The sequence below is a fragment of the Musca vetustissima genome, unplaced genomic scaffold (assembly GCF_032173495.1).
Source record: "Musca vetustissima isolate MV318-11 ecotype Yass unplaced genomic scaffold, APGP_CSIRO_Mvet_v1 utg151539, whole genome shotgun sequence".
Lineage (NCBI taxonomy): Eukaryota > Metazoa > Arthropoda > Insecta > Diptera > Muscidae > Musca > Musca vetustissima.
Genome location: NW_026884647.1, coordinates 41,211 through 59,656, shown reverse-complemented (window position 1 = coordinate 59,656; position 18,446 = coordinate 41,211).

The window sequence follows — 18,446 nt, the reverse complement described above, 5'->3', positions numbered from 1 at the left end:
CAAATTGCACCAAATTTAGTACCATTTAGTACCCATAAGTAATAATGTATTAAACTGAGTCCTGACCCCAATCCTACACCCCTAAAATGATCCTAACTCCAAATTTCATTGTTTCAGCTCTATCGGTTCACCCAAATCCAAATTGTACCAATTATAGTACGATTTAGTACTTTTCGTACACTTCTTTTCGTACTTTTTCCAAAACTACGTACATATCACAATCCTATACTCCGACGGTAATGTTACTTTCAATTTTCAGGATTCTAGCTCCATTTGTACCTCCAAATCAAATTTGTACCAAATATAGTACCATATAGTACTTTTCGTACACATGAGTACACGATTTCAAAACCATCTCCTTATATCGACCCTACTTCCCAACCCTAATACGCATTCCAAATTTCAAGTTTTTAGCTCTATCCGATCTCATGCTACAGAATTGTACCAAATTTCGTACATTTTCGTACATTTCGGATAGTTGTAGTTCGAATTTCCAAAAACCCTTTGGTACAGCTATCCTACACTCCATCAGTGACCCTCAATCCAAATTTCAGAGTTCTAGCTCTACTGGTTCGCCAAATACAAATGATATCATATTTAGTACTTTTTAGTACTTTTCGTACCCTTCTAGTACGAATTTCACATTTGGGCCAAGAGTGACCCTCACCCAAAATTTCACGTAACTTTTAGTATATGGTGCAATTCAGATAATTTTTTCGCAATACCCCTTTTTATTATTATATCCTCCTGGTATCTCCGTTCTAAAGAGAGAGAGAAATCTTAGTCCTTTAAAAACTATACATTGATGCAAAACATTTTGCTCCCGCTTCCTAAGCCTTTTCAATTGAGTAAAATGGAGGTTGACTTTTTAGGCACCAAGACACCATATACAAAAAGCCAAGAAGTTCGATAAATCTTAATCCGAATATGTTTGAACAGTGTAATGATGATCTACCAAACCATTCGGTCCCCTTTTCCAGAAATGATTGAAAAGTCATTTAAAGCTGGTTTACAGCAGCTCAGAATATTCCACAAAAATGTTCGCAATACCGTTTTATATATAAGCCTCAGAATAAACCAAAACTCGAAAATCCGACTAAATACCTAAAAAATATAAAAACTCAGGTTAGCTGGATAAAAAAAGAAGCTTGATGTTTGAGTGCCATACCAATTAACCAAAAAAAATAGGATGGATCGAATTTCCATCTGCGAAGCCTTGACCAAACGAAATGAGATAGACTCATTTCTTAAACGGATGGTGACTGGATATGAGAAACGGATCACATACGATTACCCTGTGCGAAAACGATCGTGGTCAAAGAGCGGTGAAGCACCTCAAACTGTGGGCAAACCAGGACTAACGGCCAGGAAGTTTCTGTTATGTATTATGAGGGACTGGAAGAAGTTTATTTATGATGAGTTGCTTCCATATGGTCAAACGCAAAATTCTGTTCTTTACAGTCATCAAATGGACCGTTTGAAGATAGCAATTGACCAGAACTGGCCAACGGTAGAGGTGTCGTGTTCCACTAGGACAACGCTACAGTGACTCGCCTGAAACTTCGAGAGTTTGGTTGGGAAGTTTTAATGCATCCGCTAAACAGTCCGGACTTGGCACGAAGCGATTATCACATGTTTCTTGCAATGCAACATTTCTTTAATAATAAAAAAATTGGTATCTAGGGAGGAGAATACTAGAGTTTTTTGCAAATATGGAACAGGACTTCTATGAAAGAGGTGTTATGAAGTTTCCTTTAAATTGGCAACAAATCATACAACAAAACGGTGGATATTTGGATATTCCTAAGCATGTTAAATAAAGTCCTATAGTTCAACCTAATATTCAGCCACTTCTATTAAAAAATCTGTAGTACCATAGTAGTACCAAAAATTAACCAGGACCATTTTCAAAACATGGTATTTTTTTGTAAATCCAGAATATACCAAAAACCTAGAATGCTGAATCAAATTATTTTTATGGACCTCTATCGCTTTTTTTTTTTGTGATCCATCAATAATCCGGAATGCCACATTAAGGGCACTTTGAAAATGTGCCTGGGACTATAGTGATGATAGTGATGCTGTTTATTTACCAATATGGTCCATAGCTGTGAAATATTACTTTTTATTCCCTACCCAACTATGTTCTAAGAGTATTGTAGCTTTGTGTGGCTCCAGAACTTGTAACACGACCTTTTAGTATACCGATCATATCTCGAGTTGATCTAACCATGCTACAGACCACAGTTATGGGCCAATCGTTCCGAAATGTTGCATACAGGACGAGTTCTTGTCAAAGATGATCCCTATTGGTAATTTTTGGTAGTTATGGCTTAATATTTACGGAATCGAATGGACCCAAAACAACACGAAATTTTACACCACATAAGGAATGTGGTCAAAAAATATGCATGACTGTTTTGATGAAGATTGGTCAATATTAAGCGGGTCAAGTGGCCCCAGACTTTTGTTTGAAATTTTACAGAATTTGTATTCTGGGTTGCATCTCTTTGCTCCTGAGGGACCTAGACCAGAGAAGTTGATAGTACATATATATCGAAGTGGAGTGTTTGACCCCACTTGAGAGCGGAAATGTCGCTCTGATCGCTTAGAAATTGTATATGGAACTTATGGTCAAGGACAACGCCAATAATTTTCGGTGATACTGAGATGATATTTAGATGGCGCAATGAAACGAAAACTTTATTTTTGTCAGACAAAGAGATAACTTTGTCAAATTATGGCCAATTTGATAGTAAAAGGTGGATAATAAATAAAAAAAAATCACCTTAAATAGGGAGGTACAGCTATATGTGGGGCTATATCAAAACACGAACCCATAGACCTCATTTTCTATACCAGTATTCGTTTTGATATAAAAAGCATGTGAGAAAAATTTTGGACAGCCTATGTCAAGTGGTTCGCCAGTTAATGAGTTTCTACCTAATATTTGAATAAATACTCAAAATTGAGGTACCTTTATATGGGGAATACCATACCTCTACGTACCGACCACAGTCATACCCAAATTTCATGATTCTACCCCAATTCGTTCAACCAGTACCAATTATACATACAATTGCCCTTTTCGTAATTTGTTGGTAGGAATTTTCAAAATCCCAGCTCGGGTATACTTATCACACCCATCATCACTTATCGGCTTCAGTCCTGACAAATCCACCATTGACCAGATGTTCACTCTGCGCCAAATCCTGAGAAAGTCCCACGAAAAACACATCGACACATACCACCTATTCGTTGACTATAAAGCCGCATTCGACAGCCCTATCCGTTCAGAGGTGTTTAAAGCCATGTCTACGTTCGACATTACTGTAAAATTAATACAGCAATGCAGGATAACTTTAAGTGGCACAAGGTCAGCAGTTAAAGTCGGAAAGAACCAATCGGAGCCCTTCAGTACCGAACGAGGATTCAGACAAGGTGACAGTTTGTCGTGTGATCTTTTTAACATCCTGCTGGAAAAGGTCATACCAGACGCAAAGGTGAACAGAAATGGCACTCTGTACAACAAACAACACATGTTACTCGCATACTCCGATGACATTGATATAATGGGTCGAACATTGCGAGCTTTGAACAAATTGAATAGGAGTCTGCCAAAGTGGGTCTGACAGTAAACGGCGAGAAGACGCGCAAGACGTCCAATAGACTCGGAACAAATGTGCAACTTGAGAACTACAGCTTCGAGGTAGTTAAAAATTATATATACCTTGGTACCGCAATAAATAAGACGAATGACATCAGTTTTGAAATTCGTAGAAGGATTGTGATGGCCAACAGATGCTACTATGGTCTAAGTAAGCAGTTTAGAAACAAGGCCACCTCCCGCCAGAACAAACTCACACTTTGCAAGACGCTGATACTACCCGTGCTGTTATATGGATGTGAAACATGGGTACTTGCGCAAGCAGATGAGGCAGCTTTTGGGGTGTTTGAAATAAAAATTCTCCGAAAGATCTACGGGCCCAGAGAGAATATCGGCGTCGAATGAACCACGAGCTTTACAATTTATACGCGGACATCGACATAGTCTTATTGAACTGCAGCGACTACGATGGCTAAGCCATGTTCTGCGAATGAATGGGAATGGCCCAGCTCAAAAGGCATATAAAAGTGAGCCTACTGATGGTAGAAGGGGAAAGCCACCAATTAGATGGAAAGATCAAGTAAAAAACAACATCTTGGAACGTGGTCTTTCAAATTGGAGGAGATGCGCACAAGACCGACGTGCTTGGAAATCTTTTTTTAAGCTCGGCTTAAACAACCGTTCTGTAGCAAGCCAGCTAAGTAAGTAAGTTACAACACACCCTTAACTTTTTATAAACCACTTCTTTAATATTCAATCTCGTAACACTGCGCCACTGATGGCTAGTAGCAATGAAAACGAAAGTGATCATCTGATGGCGTATAGAAGGAAGAAACTAAAAGCAAAACTGCAACCTACAGATCAACTAAGCGAACACCTTCTCTTTCGTTGGCAGCGACAGCATCATCATCAGCAGCAGTCGGCGGCAATAGTTAAACAAAAAATAAAAATAACAACCAAATGGCACGTACCATACTCTAAGACACACTAAGAGGCTGCAACAAATGGTGGTTATACTAAAATAGACGACGGCGAAGAAGAAGAAAAAAACAATAGCCAAAGATGACTTGGTGGATATGCGGAGATGATGGTGGTGGCAGCAAATGGGGCGTATGGATTGGACCGCATTGTAACTGCATCTCAAGTGGCAGCCGCGCTGAAGCAGATACAAAATTACGTTAAAGAAACATTACGTTATGATGATGATGACTATTGTGTTGTGTTTTGTTATTGGCCATGGCTAAGTGTCGCGTAATAACCGCCATCGATGGAAGAGGAGGCATGCAACAAATGCTCAGCTATTTTTGTGTGGTGTTCCTCTTTTTTGCTGCTGCTGTTGGGTTTTGTTTTGTTTTATTTTGCTACTCTGTGAATTAATATCCGTCCGTCCAACTATCCGTCTGTCCATTCGACCAATTGTGGGGTTTTCTCAATTGACGTTAAGAGATTTTGTTGCGGGCAGTTTTTTGGGTGCCGTTGTTTTCATCGTCTTCCATAATTTCTTTCATTTTTCATGGTTGTTGTTGCTATTTTCGGTTAATTCCGACAAAAAAAAATGGCAGCAGCAGCCGCCGCTACGAAGTATCACCAGAGCAAAACGCTGTAGTTCAAATTTGTAATCATATTCCCCAGTTTGTTACAGTTGCCCACCATCTGTCGTCGCGTAAACAACGGTATTTCTTGTGAACTTGAACGTGAAACGACGGTGTCGCACACGCGCATTGCAAATCCTACGAACGCTAACGGAAATTCAAATAAAACTCTGAGCGCAAAAAAAAAATATTTTATGTCTACCGTTTTCAGTTGGTGTTACAAAAACGAAATATTAATAAGAAATTGCACCAAAGAAAGACAGTCATTATTTAGCACAGAAAGTGAAGGTGTTTAATTTGTATGTTCGGTAAATTTGCCTAAAACGCTCATAAATAATGCCTAAAAAGGCCTGCCAGCGTGCAACTGTGAACTTCATAAAAACTCCACAGCATCAGCTAATGACTAACTTTAAATGGCACTGTTAATGATATTGACTTGGTTTTGGACGTTGAACAAGTGTTTTATAGTGATGTTGATTTTTTTTAAATTATAAAAAATCGGTTGTTTTGATATCGATATGATCAAAGTTTAAACCTTGTAATATTAAAAGGACAGATATGAAATAGTCACTTTTCTTCAAAAAGCTGCAAAAATAGTTTTAACAAGGATTCCTGAATTTGATTCTTCGTGTCGGGATTGTTCTGCCCAACTTTATATTCGAGTTCGTTAAAAAAAACCTTTTTATCAGATCATGGACTCATGTCACATTAAAATGAATCTGTGATTTCTCAAAATTGTGTCCATTTGTTGGAGAGAAAAAAGTGAATGACCTGCATAGGTCATACGCGTATGCTCCTTTAATATATATTCGGAATAAACATTTATGTGTGCAATGTTAAGACCCTAAATTTTATAGGAAATAGCAAAATATCGCCATTAGTTGACACAGTGGATCGAGTTTTGAACAAAATATTGCGAAGAGCAAAGTTAGGATCAAATATTATAATTCATTCATTCCCATAACATGATATAAGATTGGGGGCATAAGAAATCCTTTATTTTTATATGAACTATAGGACTCTATTTAACATTCTTCGAAATGTCTGATTTGGGCCAAATATGCACCGTTTTGTTGTCATTTTATATGTAACTTCATAATGCCTCTCTCACAGAAGTCCTGCTCTCAATTTACAAAAACTCTAGTTGTCGATTTTCACCATCCTCCCTAGATCTACATTTTTATCATTAAAGAAATTTTTGCAATGCAAGAAAAATATGATAATTGCTTAGTGCCATGTCCGGACTGTATGGCGGATGCATTAAAACTTCCCAATCAAGCTCCCGATGTTTCTGGCGAGTCACATTGGATGTGTGTGGCCTAGCGTTGTCCTGGTGGAACACGACACCTGGTTTAAAAAAATTAAATATGATTCCCATAACATGATATTTAGAAGTTTTCTGAATTTTAATCTTTTTGATGAGGGTAAGCGATATAGATCGTCTTTGGAGAACAACTGGGAATAGTAAACTATTACGATGTGCAAAATTAAGATCGCTACATATCAGATTTGTGTATGTAGGAGCTCTTTAAAAGGAACATTGATCAAAGGTTTGGAATCAATCGAATAATAAATTCGGTTTCGGTTTTTGGGGAGGAGGTGAACCTTTTCCGATGTCTGACTTGACCAAGATTTGTAACAATATTACGATGTATCGTTCAGATTTTATATTTTGTGGTGCCAGATGAATGTTGGGAAGGTGTTCAAAAAGGTGTTAGTTATCGTCGGCATCAGCATTACGATGTTGTCCAATTTTATGGTACCAAAGTGGCATAAGGTTTATATTTCAGAAATGAAATGACAAAGTAGCTGTGAATTAGCATTCCGTATCCTTAAGAGGTAACACAATAGTGTGGCATATAGGGGCTATTTGGAAATATGTCCATTTAATGAGTATTCGGAGAATCCTGCTTCCGATTCTGCTCATATTGGAACTTGACTGGAGTTTTTAAGAAATATTTAGAATTTGACAATCCATTCGCTTAATATTAAATTTATTATTAAAAACGTTGACCCTTTTTGTGGATGTACCAGAATTAGGAGACCAATGGTTTCCACGTTCAAAAACAATCTAGGCTTGGTAAATATAGTCCCTCCGCAGATATTATAAAATTAATTTTCATCAAACTGTTGATCATATTGTGGGGGTGGTACCAGAAGGAGTAGACCGATATTCCCCATCTACGAACTTGAACTAAGAAACTAAGAAATATTAAGATGTGGAAAGTTTGAATGATATTGGTTAGTTCCTTCGAGAGCTATCGTGCGCACCAGCCATACAAACTGATATTTGTAGATCGACCCCAAATTGTCTGAAACGGATTTGGTCAGAAGAAACATGGGTTCTAAAAGCCAAAGTTAAACAAAGCCAAATTTGAATGATTTTCAGTCAGGAGACGTCTGAGAACTCTAAATGCCTTTTATTTTCAAATACTTTAAATTCGGCGGGACCTATATAAACTTCTCTCTCACTGAAAATCCAAAAATGTTAATTTGTAATGACTTACTTGGGAAATATCTGTCAAATTACATTTGATACATATGTGGTTGATATTCAAATCGTCAGATTGGTTTGACAAAATATGTCATATCATAACATCCTGCATTTTGGAACCGGCAAAACATAGTGATATTTATACTTGTCATAATAATTGGCGTTGACTGTAGTAGGATTTGTCTTTTGAGCAACCCAGTCGTATGACTATCAATGAAGCATCATATAAGGCATCCATGTCATAACCACTGTCACATATTTAGGCCAACATTAGATTTACGCTGGATTATCTTCAAATACTGGTCCTAACCATCGACTCTTCATTTTCGGTATTACTTTTTATAGACCTTTCTCACACCCAAATATCAGTGAATAATATTTATCTTGCAAGTAACTATTATTTTAATTTACGATTATTCAAAATCTGTTTGTTATTTTGTTTAATGTTTTACCGGTAATAACCTCTGTTGGGGTGTCTACCACATCTGAACATAGCATGGCACTCCCTGATGGTTGATGTTGCTGGATTTTGTTTCAGAAAAAAAGAAAACAATATTTTATAAACCTTCGAAATTTCTTTTTAACCATTTTTTACCTTAACAAATGGCAATTCCTTTCCAGACGTCTTTTGTAATTTAAAGATCAACTAAAAATTACATTTATTTAATTCTAGCACCGTTGCGTATACGGCAATACGGGAACTTTTCCTTTGACCCCTATCATTAACTAAACATATTATCTCCCTTGAATGTCATTGTCCTGCAAAACAAAAATCTCTTTTATTCCGATTAACTAATTACTTACATTTACCATTTGATGTTCCATGACGCAGACACTAATCTAACAATCTGTTATACAAAAAAATTCAGACCGAACATGCTATAACAAAAACCAAATATTTATTATTTCACAAAAGAAATATTTATCCTTCAAAAAGGATTTATTTCATGTTATAATAATATCTCATTTCAAATATTTAGCAAAAAAAATCCTAAATTCAAAGTTCATGGAACTCTTAACTCGCACATAACAACAACAGCAACCAGAAGACACGTGTTGCCAACAAATTCACACCTAAAACATGAAAATGGTCCAGACAGTCTCTCGTTAACCAAAAAGAAAATGAAATGGGCCAACAAAATCAATGCTACAACAAGTCAACGCCATTTGGTGGTGGCCTTTTAAAACGGAGAGACCAATTTATTTATTTGTGGTAGACATTAAAACTTTGTTGTCAAGAATTTTATTTTTCTGCTTTATTAAAAGCAAATGTTTAACAAAAGAAGGCACAGTGACAAATGTAATATTTAGAAGGATGTAAGAATTGGAACATATAAGTTTGTAATCTGTTTCTGTGAGAAAAGAATCTGAGAACTTCTATCCTGAAGGAAAAAGCGAAACCAGTATTTTTCTAATATTAGATTTGGGAAAAAGGAATTCATTAGGCCGGTCGTCAAAATGTGGATAAAATCGGAGAAATGATCAAAGTCGAAGTAGCAGTCGTAACATCGTCCAGGAGCTAATAATCGACCATAATGCTGTTTTAAACTATATACACAAAGCTGGATTCAAAAAGAAGCTCAATGTTTGGGTGCCACACCAATTAACAAAAAAAAAAGGATGGATCGAAATTCCATCTGCGAAGCCTTGGTCAGACGAATTAGATAGACCCATTTGTTAAACGGATGGTAACTGGAGATGAAAAAAGGATAATATACGATAACCCTGTGCGAAAACGATCGTGGTAAAAGAACGGTGAAGTACCTCAAACGGTGTTCAAACCAGGACTAACGGCCAGGAAGGTTCTGCTGTGCATTTGTTGGGACTGGAAGGGGATTATTTATTATGAATTGCTTCCACATGGCCAAACTAAATTCCCAGAATTGGCCAACAGGAAAGGTGTCTAGTTCCACCTAGACAACGCTACGCCACACACATATACAGTGACTCGCCAAAAACTTCGGGAGCTTGGTTGGAAAGTTTTAATGCCTCCGCCATACATTACGGACTTGGCACCAAACGATTATCATATTTTTCTTTAATGATAACAAATTGGTATCTAGGGAGGATTGTGAAAATCGACTACTAGAGTTTTTTTGCAAATCGAGAACAGGACCATACAAGATCATACAACAAAACGGTGCATATTTGCCCCAAATCGGACATTCCGAAGCATGTTAAATAAAGTCCTATAGTTCATATAAAAATAATGGTTTTTTTGTTTTCCCCAACCTAATATTTAGGGGATGGAAAGACAAAATATTTTGTTCTACTTTCCCCTTCTCTCTAGAACCCACAATTATGACCCGAATATTTTGCACGAGGTTCCAGTTATGATAAAGATCGACGCCTGTAATTTACAATGATGATCAGATGATACTGCGGGCATGAAGTGGAAGAAAACTTTATTTTTGTGTGGTTTTCTAGTCTCTCTAGACGACACAATTATATGCTGAACATCACTAATTTTCCATGGGGAAAGCGATCTGACCAACTACTTTGACTGGTTGCCATTGTAATGAGCAGTGACAATTAAGAGGTTAAATGAACGAAAACTTTTTTTGTGTAATATAACAAAATTTGAATCTAATGGAGTAATTTGTTGCCCCAAAAAACAAACCGCTCACTATATACCTTGCATAAGAAATTTTCATACTTTCAAAGTAATGTGAACCGGTAGGAAAATGCGTCTAAAAACCCTCAAAATACCGAAAAGTGGGGGGATCCTTTATTTGGGGTCTATGTTAAAACATGAACCTGTATTGATAATATTCTGGATTTGCCGTACTTCCAAATAACCTGGTATGGCAAATTGTAGTACTTTCGTTTGGAAACCACACTAATATCGAAAATTAGGCAGTACCGTTATATAGGAGCTATACACCAAATGCAATGCCAAAAAACCTACGAGTAATAGCAATGTCAGCGTAAAATTTCAAGGAACATTTATGACAAGTTGCGATCTATATCGGGCAGTTGGTCTCAATCGACATAGAATTTTATACTGATCAAAAATATACTTTATGGTGTGTCCGACGAATCTTTCAAGGATTCCACTCCATTTTATGACAGGTGATATAATTAATTTTCAGCTAAATTGTGAACCTTTTTGTTGTGGAGGTACAAGAAGAAGTGTACCAATATTTACAATCTTCGATGTTAATCTCAGTTTGGGAGAAATAGTACCTAGTACCTGAGATCGATTACTCTGTTTGATTTTGGGCGCCAGACAGGCAGACGGACATTGGCAAATCGACTCCAATTTTCCTGAAACGAATTGGTTTCAAATGAACGTTGGATATAAAACCGATATTTAGATAAGGTTCATTTTATAATAGCAAAGTTGTTATACCCTCACATACATACTCTTAGGTTAGAAATTTCGACTATCGTTTTATTCGTGTTATTTCAAATTGAAAATATTATACAAAAAAAAAAATATAAACAAATATGAACTCGGAATGCTCGGAATTACAGTCAAATCGGTGAAAACCGAAAATGAAAACGATCCGAAATTTCATAGAATAATTATCCTGACTGAATATCCATTTTCAGGGCTACGGAGAAATCTATCTATACGCATCTATATGTTTAACTTGTGATTGTTTGAGGCTGCTTATGGTCCATCGGAATCACTATACTCTACTCAACTATGTTGTCAGGGTATTATAGCTTTGTACAGCCCCAAAAGTTTGTAACGCCGCGAAATATTTGTCCTAGACCCACCTTTAAGTATACCGATCGTCATATCTCGACTAGCTGAGTCGATCTAGGCATGTGTGTGCGTCCGTCTGTCCATTATAATTTGTAAACACGATACAGGCCACAATTATGGACCAATTTTGCATGTAGGATGGGTTCTGGCCAATGGAAACCCCATATTGGTTTTGGAAACAAAATGTGTATTTAAAGGTATTTCCGTATTCGTATATTATATAGTAACCCATTACTACTCTAGATTGCGGAACTATAGCGCTGATCGCTTTGAAATGTTCCATGAGGTTCCAGTTATGGTCAAGGACAACGCCTATAATTTTCAGTGATGATCAGATAATAATTTTGGAATGAAGTGGGGACCGAAAACTTAATTTTTTGTGTTATTTTCGAGTCGATCTATAGACCACAAATGAAAACGAACATCACAACACAACCCACGGTGAAAGGAATCTGGACAATAGCTGTACTGAATACTCGTAATATTCGAAAAATATGTCAGTGAAAGGAAGAGGTGCTGTTTACCTCTAATCAGACAAGAGGGTGCAAATATCACGAAATATTGCCCAGGCTCGGAATAAACATCCGCAGATAGTTTGATTTTCGTGGTAGTTGTGTAGGGTATCGTATGGTAGGCCCCGTCCGACTATACTGCTCCGCTCACTGGTTGGAAGATTATGTTAGGACAAAATCATTATTAACTATTAATTTTTATAATTGAATGGAATTGCCTGGACAATGACGCTAGATGCCAACTATGCAACAAAAATTGTTCACTTTTATGGGAGTAGGACTGTGTTATCGCTCGAAGAAGTAAACATAATTAACCACCAAAATCTTGTAATTTAACACCTTGCGACTTCTTCGCTTGTGTCATTTTATTAAGAGTCGGAACACTCTCGATTTCAAAAACTTGAATTTTGGTTTTTGATATAAGTAGAATTCCTGCAACTCTTGAAGGGAAAAATAATATTTTATAATATTTTCTTTGTACACATTAAACCTGTAAAGTAATATCAACATATATTCTATCATTACCAACTAGATTAAAAATCTTTTCCTGTTGTTATATTAGTTAAATATATCTTAAGATTTATAGAAGACACATAGATTGTTTTTCTCCTCAATAGCATTTCATTTCCCTAATTTAATTAACCCACTGTGCCCCATATTATACATATCATGTTTTGAAAAGATGTTCCCTATTTACAAAATAGAATAAATGTTTCGGGCAATTATATAATTTAAAGTTCATTGTTTGTCTGTTTGCTGTGATTAATGGCTAAAGTTACACGCCACCCAGAAAAATTCCAACAAAACTGAAACTAAAACCGAAACAAAAACAACAAAAAAGTTCCATCAACCAACCAAACAATTTTAAACTTTTCATCTTTTATTTAGTTTTATAATTGAAATGTTAGTGAGAGTGTAAAAGAAACATGTGTACCTACATACATAATAAATGAAATGTATGTTACAGTGCTATAAAGGCATCATTATACAACACTCGTGTTTTTATTATCATCTGCTGGTTGTCTTTGTTATTTCGTACATTAAAATTATTGTAATTACAACTTGTAAACCTAGAAAGCCGAAAAGAAAAAAAAACAAACAACACAAAATATACAGCCCACAATCCGAAAAAAACACATTGTCTATAAACCCAACAAAAGAAACAATTTGAAAAAAGTTAAGAAAATATTCTGCAAAGAAAACCCCAACAACGGCTGTTTTGAAACAATCACCAGCTATTTATCTCGTCATGGTGGCATCATCATCGTCGTCGTAATAAACATAAATCCATATTTAAGAGATTCCACCTCAAACAATGTTGTGTGAAAGTGTAACCAAACTCAAGTGAAATTAAATAACAATCTGAATTCTGTCAATACAACAAAGAATTGTGTCGTGACAATTATCTGCAAAAATATGAAGTAATACCCCAGATTAAGCTCAAAATATCTTCCTTGTGAATATTTAACTAACTGCTGGTCGTCGTAACGTGCTTTGCTTTTAAACTACTTGTTAATTTGCTTTACAAATGAATTGGAGGCATCAATGATGTTCGAAAATGCGTGTCAACTTTCATTTTCTTTTGTTGTGCACAGCCTTCGTTGATTGGATAACCACAGCCGGATCTACACCTTCAATTGTTTCGCAATATTATAAGACGAATCAATTTGCCACTGGTAAGTATTTTTAGTAATTAAGGATACGTGTATTAAAATGTCGATAAGTTTGCCAGGGATGGCATTTTTATACCATCGATCATGAGGTGACATCTAAAATACCTAAAATCGATCCGAACTTTTATATGAGAACTACATAGTCATAAAAGGAAATACCAAACTACAAAAACCCAGATTAAATGTTGGGAAAGGACTTTGAACATGACGAATATGACTTGCTATCATGTGGAATTATATGGACTTTTATTGAATCTATTCTGCGAATATCCAAAATATAAAATTACAGCCGTTTTGATTGAAAACGTGACATAACTTCGAATTATAAGGAAATTTGGAAGGTTCCAGTATATGGGATAATATTAAAATATCGAACATGTAGCGAAACCTTTATAAGTGGACTACGTCAAAACATGGACTTATATTGATTATATTTTTTTGTCTGCCTTCAAAAAGCCGAAATGCCATATTATTGTCACTTCAGAAGGGATATTCGCCAAACAACATTTTTTCTAAATAATGTTTTATACAAAAAAAAAAAAAACCGAATGTCAAATCAAATGAAACTAGTTTGATCTTCTCTGCAAAGATGTATGTTACCCATCCAAACCTCGGAGTACAAAGTAACACCAATTTTGATGGCTTCAAATATGTGTTTGCCCGCCTCAAAGAACCCGGAATAAAAATTTAACAGTAATTAAAAAAGAAATACCATTGAAAATAGGATTACGGAGCTGCCAAAGCCGTTTATTAGGGTAGAGGTGTAGGAAATGGTTAAAAATTACTTTTCAAAGACTGGATCTGGAAATATAGACGCGTATATTTTAAGAAGACTAGAAGCAATAGACCGATATTCTGATAGTCCATTCATATAAAATTTTAAAACCAGTGAGCGGAGCAGTATAGTCGGAAGGGACCGAGCATATGATACCCTACACAACATCCACGGAAATGTAACTTTGTGTGGTTCTTTATTCTGAGCTGGGGCAATATTTCGCAATATTTGCAACCTCTTGACCGACTAGAGGTCAGCCAATATTACTAATATCCAGTACAACCCTTCTATTTGTCCAGAGTCCCTTCACCGTGGGTCGTGTTGTAATGTACGGCTTTCAATTGTGGCCTACAGATCGACTCAAAAAAAATACAAAAAAAAATTAGTTTTCGGTCCACTGCATCCCAATATTATTATCTGATCATCACCGACAATTATAGGCTCTAGTGTGGTAATGGGTTACTAAACAAAATCTGATTACGTAAGTACCTGTAAATATCTAAGTGTAACTCCCACATCCGAGCACATACGTCGATATAATTGGTATCAATTTAAAGGTCAACCACTACTCTTGGATATACTATCAACTTCTCGGGTCTATGTGCTTCAGGAGTAAATATATACGCCATAGAATACAACTTTTGTCATTTTTCACACAAAAGTCAGGGTTCATTTGACCCGCTAAATATTGACCGATCTTTATCAAAACATTCATATTCTTTGCATATTCATGCATATTCTTTGGCCCTATCCCCTTCTCCATATAAAAATTCACGATGTTTGGGCCATATTTGCGGCCTCTAGAGCGACCAGAAAATCAGACAAAAATTTAGTTTTTGGTCCATTTCATCCCGTAAGTATTAACCGATCTTTACCAAAAACAATAGGGGTCTTCATTGACCAGAACCGATCCTACATGCAAAATTTCGTGAAGATTGGTCCATAAATGTGGCCTGTATCGTGTTTACAAATTATAATGGACAGACGGACGGACACGCATGTCTAGATCGACTCAGCTAGTCGAGATATGACGATCGGTATACTTAATGGTGGGTCTAGGACCAATATTTCGCGGCGTTACAAACTCTTGGGGCTGCACAAAGCTATAATACCCTGACAACATAGTTGTGTAGGGTATAATTAATTTTAAATTTTGTGGGGAGGTACCATAAGGAATGGATCTAAATGGATAGACAAAAGAACATACAGACTTTCTTAAATCGTCACTAGAAACCCAGCATAATCTGATCATCATCGAAAATTACAGGCGTCGCCTTTGACACTAGTCGGAACTTGTAAAATTCCATTGCCGACATTTGCGCCCTCTAGTGTGGCAACGCTAATACTAACAATATCAGAATACGTTACTGACCGCCAACATAGCGCCCACGGACGCTTTTTGTGTGCACGCACACAATCATAATTTTGTTGAATAAACGACAGTTCAGATTAGTCTCGTATGAGCAATTGATGAAGGTGATGATCACTACGGACCTTGTCTGTGAGACCTGGGATACGTAGACCACTGTATATATATATTATTGCAACTCCCACAGACGTCCTTCAGGTGTAAATATGTGGTGTTATATAATGCCAATTTTACCTGTGTGAGTCCATTTAAACCGCTAAATATTAACCGAGTATCATGAAAATAGACATACGTTCTCTTTGGTCTGATCCCTCTCTTCGCGTGATGTTCTTTTCTTAAGGGAACACCCCTTCAGCCGTCACTTGATGCTGACACATTAAATCGGCTATATCTTCAAGAGTTCTTGAGATTTTCATTTGAAATTTTGTAGGCACATTCTATAATTAGTGTAGATTCGAATTATATCAACAACATTTTTGACCCCGAGAATGGGGGGTCCCCTTAAGTGCTGCTCTAGAACTATTGGAAAAACTGACAAAAATAACGTTTTGGTCAATTTCATCTTCTAAATATTTTCATTGTTCGGAAATGGACTTACATGTAAAATTTCATGACGATTGGTACGACGAATGGAAATCACAATCGTTATACTAAAAAGTGGATCTATTTCACAGAATGAGAACACAAAGCCAATTATCTCAATGGGCTACTCAGAAACATACTTCAATATTCGTAATTTTTGGTAAGGAGATATTATTACCATTAAACACCCAAATATAAAATTACAGCCAAATTGGTTGAAAAAATGATCCCCAAAATGTCGAGGTACTATTGTATGGGTCTATTTTGACAATTTTTTATTGAAAGAAGATTTGCTATGGATTGGTTGAAAAACATGCCCAGTATTACGATATACGGATTTTTCAAAATGTAACTACAGGTGTGTATATTTTCAAGAAGTAGTTAGTGGATTTTTCAAAGAGGTACTTATAGGAGTGGCTTTTTAAAGAGAACTTATATTGAGTTTTTCAAGGAGTATTTATAGGAGTGGATTCTTTCGAGAAATACTTATAGCAGTATATTTTTTCAAGGATTACTTATAGGCGTGGATTTTGTCAAGGAGTACTTATAGGAGTGGATTTTTCAAGAAGTACTTACAGGAGTGGATTTTTCAATGAATACTTACAGGAGTGGGTTTTTTCGATGAGTACTGATAGGAAATAATTGTATTTTGGTATTCATATTTTTCGGATGAAAAATACCTTTGCAGAAAATGTTGAGCATAGATCCATGTTTTACTTGTTTGTATATTCAGGGATTTAGCCGCATGTTCCCACATCATACTCATGTTGGCTTGAAAATGTATTTGCAGAACTGTTTAAGAAAATACCATGTTTATAAATAACCCCACATGAAGTTCCTCCCCTAATTTGATATTTGATAAGGGGTTTTCGCACGAAATGTCCAATGTAGTTCAATTATTTGACATATAAAGGTGGGATCCCATCTTCGTTAAATGAGGACTACTGTATTGGTTTTTATGCTCTTGCATTGGGTTTTAACAATTTATCACATCCTCTATCGACAAAAACCTTTGACCACATATTTTTTGTCCTGCTATGCGGGAATAAAATAAGGTATTGGGAAATGGCCGTACGAAGACGATCCATCACTTTCACATTTTGGTCGGTCAAAATGGCACTTTTCTGAACCGATGTGTGAGAATTCATTTTTAATGTACAGGGTTGCCCATATTCGACGGAATCATCTGCCAACGCCATAACTTTTGACAGAGATGTCACATCGCTTAATGACATACCGCGTTTGAAGCGTCAGTCCAAGCAGATTTTTACCATGAACCAATACACGCCACGCGAGCGCTCTGAAATAGTTGATATTTACATTCAACAGAAGAATTCTATTGTGAAAACTCAACGTGCTTTTAAAACATTAAAAAATGTGAGAAGTGCGCCTTCTAAGGCTCTTCGACTGGTAAGGTTCTTTCTAATCCGAAGAGGCCATATAAAAGTCGAATGGGCCCAATGAGTCATGAAATGGCCAATTATTCGTCGAAATCGTATGAGGCAGTTCTGGTTTCAACAAGACGGCGCTCCACCGCACACAATTCGCATAACAATCGATTTTCTGAAGAATTTGTTTCCGGCCGTTTGATGTCGAAAAGTGGTGATTTGGGCTGGCCACCGCCCGATTTGACACCACCTGACTTCTTCTTGTGGGGATATTTGAAGTCAAATGTTTACGTTAACAAGCCAAGGACCGTAGACGGGCTGAAGGACAATATTCGTGAAGAAATAGCCGCTATTCCGGCCGAAATGTTGGCAAAACGATGGAAAATGCAGCAAAAAGGGCACAATACGTCATCAACGCCAGAGGCGGCCATTTAAGAGATATCATATTCAAAAATTGATGTAAACAAATCTACTTGGAACAAATTAAATGATTAACATTGTCAACCGCCATATTTTTATTTTTTCGTCGAATATGGGCAACCCTGTACAACGATTCCTCTTCTCTTGTTTATTTTTCGAATTTTTCCGAAGACATTAGGCAGACAAATTGTGGAGTACCACTTCGAACTGAACGTCCTACGTTGCTCCAGCGCAACAGTCGCCACATGACATTTTCCCTAAGAAACATGGGATCATTTGCATCGAATTGCATAATCGTTTTTGAAGACACATACGGTCG